Below are 10,128 nucleotides of genomic sequence, written 5' to 3'. Positions count from 1 at the left end.
ACCCCAGCAGCAGTTTCTCCGCCGGAGATCGTGGGGGAGGTCCGGAGACCTGCTCCCTCTGCAGTTTCTTCCCTGCAGGAAGAACGGTGGTTGAAGCCCCACCAAGGGGAGCTGCCGGCGCCGAAGGAGGGGGAAGGTCAGGAGACCACACCCCAAGCAGCCTTTCCGCTGCTAGGACTACCCTGGCAGGAGAATGCTACCCTGCTGACAGCATTACGACCTGTGGGCCCCTGGAAGCCTCTGGTCCTGGCCAAGGACTTTGGGCGGGACTTTTGGGCTTTTAAGGGGGGAGGTGGCCATTGAGGCCATGTGTGCTTTGCACAGGAGGGGGTATATGTAACAAAGTGCCCGCCCCTGTGTATTATCTGTTATGTGTTGCGTGTGGTGTGTTTAAATGTTGGTGTATAGACATTGGTACACGGGATATAAACGGGTCTGTGTAACACGAGTGTTTAAAATGTATATTTGTATTTAGGCACGAGGATTGCACAGCACTTCACGTGCAAGTAAAATGTAGTAATATGTGAGCACGGGGAATTGCACTTTATTAATTCACGTGCTGGGATTCAAGTGAATAATTAATTGGTAATTGAATCCCAGCACAATAGTATATATAGATGCACGTTGGCACATACTGGGGGTTGGGTGTTCGGTGAGCGGAGAACGGGATTGGAGACGGAGGAAATAAGTAAAGTAATAATAATAACAAAGTATCCGCTCACCGTGTTTGTCAGTGTCTGTCCGTGCACCGTTTTGTTAAGTTCAGTCTGTTTTCGTTTGTCTATTTATTTTGGCGTAGAGTGCCGTGTCCTGTGTTTTTCGTGTTTGTTAAACCTTTTATTTTGTATTAAACCGGCGCCAACAGGCGTCTTCATCACTTCATTTCATCCGTCCTGTGTTTTGTATATTTCATTACCTTTCCTGGTTCTGACGCCGCCCACTTCGGCCGTCTCTGTGACAGGGGTAAAACAGTGGGTTTTCAGACCCAAACAAAAAGGTTTCACAACACATTCCAGTAATCCACAAGTGCATGGGATATGCTGGGGTTGTGCTGTGCTCTGCAGTTCTAGTCTTGCTCTGGGGCCTGTGCTGGCTTCATGTCTGCAGCTCCCAACTCGCTAGTCATCTGCAACACAAATAAACAAACAAAAACACAGCGCTCCGGCTGCGTCCCCTTTGGAGAGCAACCTGTGAGGGCTTGGTACAGTACGGGTACAGGTGGTTCTCCACTGGCTGTTTGTCAAACCTCACAAAACATCTGAATCCGGCTGTGAGCTGAGCCAAGCCAGGGGCGGGGTTAAGGATTTTCATCATTAGGTTGCATTAGTCATTACACTCCAGAAAAAAAAAAAAAAAACACAGCGGGCAACGACTGTGATAAGAGTAAAGTACAGCCTCTGTACTCAGGATCTAGTTTCTCTGTGGGCAGATAGAAGTCTTCAGGAAGAACTGGAGAAACAAAAAAAGTTTGTCCAAATTTGACGATTTGAAGCAAATGAACATAAACCACGGGTACGGTACACTTAACTCACACTCAAAAACACAAAATTCTACCAAATTTCTCATCCTTGACCTTTATTATATTAATATAAAAGGGGAAAAAATGTGGGAAATAAAATTCTAAACTTTACAAAAATTTAGTAAAATAAAATACATCTGTACCATGCATACAACTACAGCTCCCAAAGTTCAATATTTTGGGAAGTTGCACACAAAATTTTATCCCAATAGAACAAAATAACCATTTACAAGAGTTGCTCACCCCATATGAACCCAGTCATTCACTTCGATCACAGGACGCAGGTCTTTTGAGTGTCCCAAGGGCGAGTAAAATTAAAATGGTGGCAAGAGCTTTCTATCACAGAGCACCTCAGGTATGGAATGCCATGCCTACCTTTGTTAGGGAGGCTGGGACTGTTACAGCTATTAAATCTAACCTTAAGTCTTACTTCTAAACATTGAGCTTTCTAACCTGGTGTGCCTTTACTGTCTTTTTAAATGTTGTTTTCCTGTATAGTTTGTGTTGTTTGGATTGTATTTGATTATAAATTGTTGTTGCTGTACAGCGCCTTGAGATGCCTTAGATGTGAATGGCGCTTCATAATTACAATTTGATTAGAAAATACGAGTGTGCGAACATTGTTAGTGTTTTTCAATTTTTTTTTTTTTTTTTTTTTTACCAAAAAAGTGCCTTTCAGAACAGAACTAACAAAATAAATATATACAAGAAATATATAACTATATACATATATGTGTTTGTAAGGGTAAAATCCCTATTTGTTTTGCCATATAGAAAAGAAAAAGTTTCTGTCAGCAATTATACACAAAGGGTAAAACTGCAGCTTTTACACTTCCAAGGTGTTTTGCCTTTGATTGTGAGCGAGCAGAGAAAGCTTGGAAATGAAAACAAAAGTAAACAATTGCTACGCGTGCTGGAAAGACAAGCACTGCACTTGTGTTTGGGTGGAGGCGCTTGTTTTTGTGTTACGAGACATTTTGTATACACTTGTATTTTGCTCTGCGAGCGTTGTTTTTGTTTAATTATTTTATTTTTAATTGAATGCTTTTTTGGTTTCACAATACCTAATTTGAAAGGAAATTACTCTGAAAATCACAATACACAGTTCTGTTGTATTACACAATCCAACATGTAAGCATTCCTATGCTTGATGTGTCTGCTACTACATGAGGCATTGAATCATAGGGTACAAATACGAAGGACAAGATACTTTATATACATAGACATACTGAGGTACATATTTGACTCTGTATAGTACATAGTTTTATAGAGATAGTATCATGCATAAAAGATTATATTCCCACGCCTTATATATACACAGTCATATTGATAGGTACTAGATACTTATATTAAAGACACACATTTTTTGTTTTTGACAGGACAGCAGCGAGACAGAGACTTAGAAGCCAGGAAACCACAGTATAAAGCATAGATGTGCACTTTAATAAACACAAACTTTAAACAAAACACAGGAAAAAAGTAACAAATAAACAGGCACACGGGCCGAAAAAGGTTTAAACAAACACAAAAAAGTAGGCTGAACATTAACTTTCACATCTTACGAAATGCACAAAAACTGTTCAGATTGGGCAGAGCCTGCACTGAACTTTACACAAACAAAATGTGCAGAAACAAAAGTAAAAAAAAACACAGTGTACACTCACCAAACTCCTCTCCTCTCAATTAAGGAGCAGCCACATTCTCACATGATTTTGGCAGGGACAGGAATTAACTCAGTCCTTGCCAACCACCATCAAAACACCACAAAACACTACACTATTTATAGACAGAGCTCTTGCTCTGCCACAGTAGAAAAGGATAAGAAAGTGTGAAAACTAAAACTACACAATATCCAGTGCTATAGCAAAACAAATTGACATCTGGTAGAAGGTAGAAGAATGTAACTTAACATTCAAATACCTGGGTATGTAAGCAGATGGTTTGATTGCTTATGAGACACTTCCTGATTTAACTTTTCAAATTCACAGTTGGACTCTCTTCAGAAGCTCTCAGAGTTCACTAGACTGATATAAAGCCACAGCCACAGCCTCAGCCTCTGAGTTTGATGGCTGGTCCTTCACTGATTGGTTATCGTAACTTTAAGAAACTTAGATGATCTTTAGCGCCATCTACTGGATTGTACTCCATAGGGTAGAGAGCTGTGTAGAAGTGCCTTCGGTGCCATGTATCTTAAGTTGCTACCTCAGTATGATGAGAAGTATGGTGATGTATTTTTCTGACTCAGCTATCAGATTGTGTTCACTACACTTTTAAGGTAATTGGACTTAAAGATCATATAGCTACAAATATATTAATTTTCTTTGTTACTCCTCCCCTTTTCACTCTGTAAGGTTTGTTTACTTATTCAATATAATAAATCTGTCTTCTCCAGGTAATCTTCAGCCAAAAAGAGCAATACAATCACATGCAGAAGCTACAGGTTCAATCTTGAACAAACAAATACTGCAGGTCAAAACCTACAGGACTCGGAAAGGTAGTAGGATTCCAAGCAACTCTGAGTAATGAACTCCAGTTGTATGCCACTGTGGCAGGCTGGCGAGTGGATAGAGGCCCAGAAACAGTCTGCAATTAAAAAAAAAACTAATTTATTATAAATAAACACAAAAATGAAAGGGCACAAGGGCCAAAACAAAACAATTTAAACATAAAAAGAAAGACAAAAAGCAAAACTTACAAAAATAACAATTTCCAGGCTGGGCAGTGCCTTCACTGGATTCAAACTTTCCAAACAACCAAAAAACCAACCTGCTTCCTCAGCTCCCTCCTCCTTAATGGGAAGCAGAGGCCTCCTTTTATGTCAGGTGGCTGGGTGCTGATTGATCGTTAAACTAATCATCTAATCAACCCCAGCCACCTGAACACAATGAACCCAGGCAGGTAGGGGAATTTAACCCCATCCCTGCCAATTTCTAAAGAGCAGAGCTGTGCTCTGCCACAGCCACACCCAAGCCATTCTACAGCAATATCAGCAGCACGGCGTGAAGTTGTCTCCCAACAAGTGCGATCTGTTCCAGCACATGTTTTTGGGAAGAGTGGTAGCAGCAGAAGGCTACACAATGGATCCGGAAGAAATAGCCCCATTCCAGAGATTGAAGACTAAGAATACAGCCACAGTAGGAGAACTGCAGAAGGTTTCCTGTTGATTTATAGGGCTTACATACTAAACTTCTTGTGCATTGCAAAGCCCCTTTATGACTTGCTTGCAGGCCTGCAGGTGGGGAAACAAACTGAGCAGTCACTACTGCAGTCAAATAAACTACCCAGAGGAAGGGCAAATGGGCGGGAAAGGGCCAACTACCAAGCAGGTGCCCCACTGAATGAACAGAACCCCCCCCCCCCCTTGCAGTCTATACATACAATATCCCGCTCACCTATGTGCTCACCACAGCTAAGGTGAGGGAGTTTGACAATCAGCTTATGGCCCAGCTGAAGTAGTGTAGTGGCATCAAGGGTTCTCACACCACACAATACCACCCCCAAGTTAAAGGCCAGGCAAAGAGTTTTAATCGGACGCTGCTTGGGATGCTGAGGACCCTGACAGAGGAACATAAATGCAACTGGAAGACCTAATTGCCCTGAGTTGTTCACACATACAACTGCACCCAAAATGAGACCTACCATACAAATGGGAGGACACCATGGCTCCCCATAGACCTGCTGTTCGGGCTGGACAGGACTGGTGGAGAGGGATCATACAATGACCATGTCGAGAACTGGAAGACCTGAATGAAGGAAGCCTACAACATAGTCAACAGGTGCATGGCCAAACAGGCTGCCCAAGGAAAGAGGTTGTATGACTGGAAAACCTATGGGGCAGAGCTGTCAGTGGGTAGCCGAGTCTTGATCAGGAATATGAGCGAGAAAGAAGGTCCCAGAAAAATCCACTCATACTGGGAGAACCAGATCTATACAGAAGAGCGATGGAAGCCTGGTGTATGACGTGCACTTCGAGAATGGCAGAGGCCATCTACGAACCATCCACTGCAATCTTCTGCTGCCCTATTATTATTAATATTTTTTATAGTAGTACAATTTGACTGTGGCTGTTAACCTACTTGGAATGGTAATTGTTAAATAAAGCTTTGTTTTACCTAAGTCCGCTGCAGTTGGTGCTGCTGCATTGCAAGCTTACTCTATATATCACAAGAAGCATGTGTAAATAAACTTGTATTTTGATTTTAACTCTAAAAACATCATTACTGTTTTATATAACAAATTTATAAACTACATGTGAATGTTTTATTCAATTTATATGGATTACGTGTAAAATAGGATTTTCAATCAAATATAAAAACAAGTAGCTATGGTGACGTCCCAGAAAATTATGCAAATTAGTACCATCGAATGTTTGAACATTCCTTTGGAAATGTGTTCCGAACCTTCGAAGGTCAAAATGTACCCTTCGTTGCAACCCTAGTCCCGCCAGAAACACCACCAAGGAAAAGGAAAGTTGAAGGTGACCAAACCAAGAACGTACTAACCCATTTGTTTGTCCCGGTGCAAGGGTTGTATTCAGCTTCCTTCAGACTGGATCTCCCCCTCTCCAGCACCACGATGCAGGATCCTGCAATGGAAGAACAAATAGCACTCCTTCTGTGTCCCTGGTCATTCACTATGTACACCCTGATCTCGGCCTCCACTGCAGTGCTTTGGTGTTCTGACCTGCCAACTGGTACTTAACTTAAGTAGGGTAGGACCTTGTATCTCGGATGTGCTCAGGGAGCTGGCAGTCTGTCCCTATGTTGGTGCCTGTTTGCTCCTCCGGGGTGTCTATCATGGAGTGGGTTGCAATGAAGGGAATCAGTACAACACCTTTTCATGAACCACAATTAATACTGGTACATCTAAATATTTCTGCCAAGTATCTTTATTTCTGCATCATTTGTCATTCACCACAGAAAGATATCTTTTACTCAAAAAATGTCACTTCAGCAGTATAATTCAAGGATAAATACTTAGCTTTGCTATCAGTTTCTGACCAGTCTTTCCTTCCATTAGGCTGTCATGTCTTTATCTGTCTATATTACCTTTACAGTTCAAAATAATCCTTGTTGTTTATCATCCAGGTCTGTCTGTCAAAATGGCCGACTTCCTGTGTCCTCCATTCAATTTCCCCTGGAACCACACACCCACTTCCTGTACTTTTAGTTCCCTTTTTATAAGGGACTGTGAATGATAGTTAATTGGTGCAAATGGAACACATCTGACTGCATTTAGAATTGGGGAATGGCACTATTTTCTCCCTCTAATCACCTGTGCTGTATTTTAAATAATAACACATACTTAATAAATAACTTAAACACAGTGTGGAAGGGTGGTGGGTAATTCACTGACACAGGAGACAAACAGGTGAATTTGGCAACACCGCACAGGTTCCCAGTTTTATTTCGGGTTGCTATTTTTTCTTTTGTCCCGCAGATGGCGGTGTGGGTCTGTGATCTGATTTACCAACGATGGTAAACAGAACCACGGGCATACAAAGCGATGGTACACAATACCGGCGCCCTTGCAGGTGCTTCGAAACAATAATTCAAAACAGAAGGCACAAAGAAACAGGGAAAATAAAACAGTAGCAAAACAACAAAGAAAAGGTGCTGCACGTGACAGCTATATCCCAGTCGTCACTACCCGTGTGACCCGGATCACCGTCCTACACTGCCGGCTAACTAGCCTGCTCTTTTACAATGCTTCAGGGTCTGCCCAAGGGTTCCCCACTCTCACTGTCTCGCTGTGAGACTCTTTCTTTTTCTCCCGGCTGATTCCCGGTCCTGGACCAGTGCTTCCGCACTCTCGATGCGTTTTAACAGGACAGACCTGAGGAAACAGTGGAGCATTATTTTATAGGGCCAACAATCTCCCAAGACTCGCCTCTCAGCCATTCAGAGAGGGGGAAAGTCCACACACCCACTTTCCCACCTCCCTGTGTCACTGCCATGACTCACAGGCGGTTGTTGGACGACTGCCGCCCTCTTCCTGCAGCCCTGTGAACACGTTAGCAGAGTCAGCACAGATCTCCCCCTGCTACACACAGCAATACAAAATAAGCAACAACGTGCCTCCCTTTGGATAATAAACACAATAAAATATGAAACATAACAAAAGTGAAAAAACAAAATAATATAATAAATACAAAAGCAAAACAAAACCAATGTGCACAACGTACATTTACAGTGGTTATTTTGAAGTGATGATATGTTGAATTTGCTTTGTTAGTTTTAATATTATTTCTTCATTCTGTACTGTAGCAAAGCTTGGAAACCCTGGAAAGGAGGGTGAGCAATGTATATTATTTGGACATTATTTGAGTTGAATTGAACCTTGGCAAGGGGTGGCTGTTTGTGCCTAATTTAAACCTTCATGGTAGGGTTAAATACATCTGATGTTTATAGATCTTTCAATATTTACATACAATATAATAATAATTGAAGATAAATCAGCAAAGAAAATGCCAACAAAAATAATGTCGACTGTGACGACCACTACAGAACCTTAAAATATATATACATATTCCAGTTGTAATTTCATTTCAAAACACTAGGCTAGCAGGTGACAGTATTATAAACACCAAGCAAGATGATATGTGTGGCACATAAATGGTTAAGGAAAATAGGTGCCACTAAAAATATAGAATTGAAAGGAGAAACAAATTGAATAATCATTGCATTTGGAATAGTTAATTTTGAGTAACATAGGGGTCTCATACAGCTTCCCGTCAGTAGGTGGTGCTGTAGGTCATACAAACAGTGGTGTCACTGAACAGACAGCACAGAGGTCAGAGTGTATGAAAACAAGAAAGGGTATTGTGTACCATAAAGTTCAAGATAACTTTTCTTGTTGTTTTGCAGGCAGCTGTGAATAAAAATAAGTAAATGTGTTGCACCTGAATGCTGTCTACGCCCCTCATTCTATAACATAAACAATTCTAACAAAATAAGTATATATTGCAATCTGCTGTGATTTAATTGTATGATTCCATGATTCACATAGCAGCTATTTTAAAAACTGATAGTTTAAAACATTTATGGTAAAACTAACCAGGAACATAGTCACATTGAGTATTGCTTTGAGTTGCCGTTAGATATTACTGTGATTTACTTAATATAGTTTGATTGTCTCTTGTGCCACATGAAATAACCATGGTATTATTATTGTATACAATTAAGACTGGTTTAATATATTTTCATAGAAAAACAATAGATGTATCCATTTGCACCCCTGTTTGATAAATACAAAAGCAAATCAGTGCCCTACAGCCCACAGTATGTCTGGACAATCTCCTGTCAATTAAGGTGATCTGTAAATGCAGATAACTGTATAAAAACAGTCTGTCAAACCTGCTGTGGTGTAAGTATGTGAGGGGAATAGTTAAATCTATATTTCCTCCCATGACGAGGTTTTAACCAATCCAATGACTGTAATAATGATATATATATATATATATATATATATATATATATATATATATATATATATATATAAAAATCTCGAAAAACTACTCACTTCTAAATCTTTTGTATCACTTTTGTATTACCTAGGCATAAGCAATTAGGAAATAACACTTACTACTCAGGAACAAAAAAAAAAAAAAAAAAATTGTTACACGGTGTAATTTAAGTATGAATGAGAATGTTTGGTTTTAGCAGTATCAGTTAGCCAGGTAGCTGGAAAAAGGAAATTACACTGAATAAGAGTAAACACAAATTTAAATGGAAACTATTTTCATATCTCTTGGTTTGCCTAATTTTGCTTTAGGTAAGCTTAGATAAGTGCTTATCAGTTTTTGTGAAACCAGTACTAAAAATGTTCAAACTGTCTTGTTGGAGAAAACTGTAGATCAGTTTATTGTCTAGACAACTATTTCACTGTTGTTGTTTGAGACACAGACTTGAAATAAAAAAAAAAAAAAAAAAAAAAAAAAAAACAAAGAATACATGCTGGTTCTAATGAAGTAATATTATTAGCAATAGTAATAATACAAATATGCAGTATTTATATCCCGTTCTATGTCCTTATCCAAAATGTGAATCTTTACTCACTGATCCATTTTAATGAGACTAATGTGGATAAAATGCCTGAATAGGGAAAAGCCATTTTATAAAGTGTCATACTTCTATGGAAGTAATGGGCAGGATTTTCAAAAGCCAGTGTTATTGTATCGAACTCGTGGTATAGTAATGAGAGGTTTGGTAGCAAGTGATTTTCAAACGAAATGTGTTAATTAAATCAGTCAGTTAATGCTTTGAAATTGAGTCGATGAGGTTGTTAATGAATGCATTTCTTGTTAAAAAAGCTTAATTGTCACAGGTCACGTACATCACTTCCTGTTTCAATGACTACATAAGGGGAACTTGTTAATCAAAATGCATGTTAACGAGATCAAGAAAAATGAATGGAAGCATAATTTACTGTTATGGAAACTACTAGCGTACATGGAGTCAGCTCTCTCAGCCACATGGATATAAAAAATAATGGGAATATCTATTTTGTGTATAATGTGTAAACTTCATTCACAATTGTGCATTTTGTCATGCAGAAAGAACACTTTTAAAGAACATTTCACATATAAAATGCTGATTTACAATTATCTG

The 10,128-nt window shown here is 39.6% G+C and overlaps 1 long non-coding RNA gene across 3 annotated transcripts; it reads right to left on the bottom strand.

Moving 5' to 3' along the window:
- Positions 1–1,632: 1,632 nt before the first annotated feature.
- LOC121314322 lies at positions 1,633–6,613 on the bottom strand. Of its 3 annotated transcripts, XR_005950094.1 has the most exons (4): positions 6,568–6,613; positions 6,022–6,104; positions 5,159–5,262; positions 1,633–4,102 (listed from the first exon to the last, which is right to left on the bottom strand). It is a non-coding gene; the product is annotated as an uncharacterized LOC121314322 (long non-coding RNA). The 3 variants fall into 3 exon arrangements; XR_005950093.1 differs by lacking the exon at positions 6,568–6,613 and having other exon boundaries at positions 6,022–6,551; XR_005950092.1 differs by lacking the exons at positions 6,022–6,104; positions 6,568–6,613 and having other exon boundaries at positions 5,159–5,765.
- Between the last annotated feature and the right edge of the window lie 3,515 nt (positions 6,614–10,128).

The sequence above is a fragment of the Polyodon spathula genome, chromosome 4 (assembly GCF_017654505.1).
Source record: "Polyodon spathula isolate WHYD16114869_AA chromosome 4, ASM1765450v1, whole genome shotgun sequence".
Taxonomy (NCBI): Eukaryota; Metazoa; Chordata; class Actinopteri; order Acipenseriformes; family Polyodontidae; genus Polyodon; species Polyodon spathula.
This window is presented reverse-complemented; position numbering and strand designations above follow the sequence as displayed.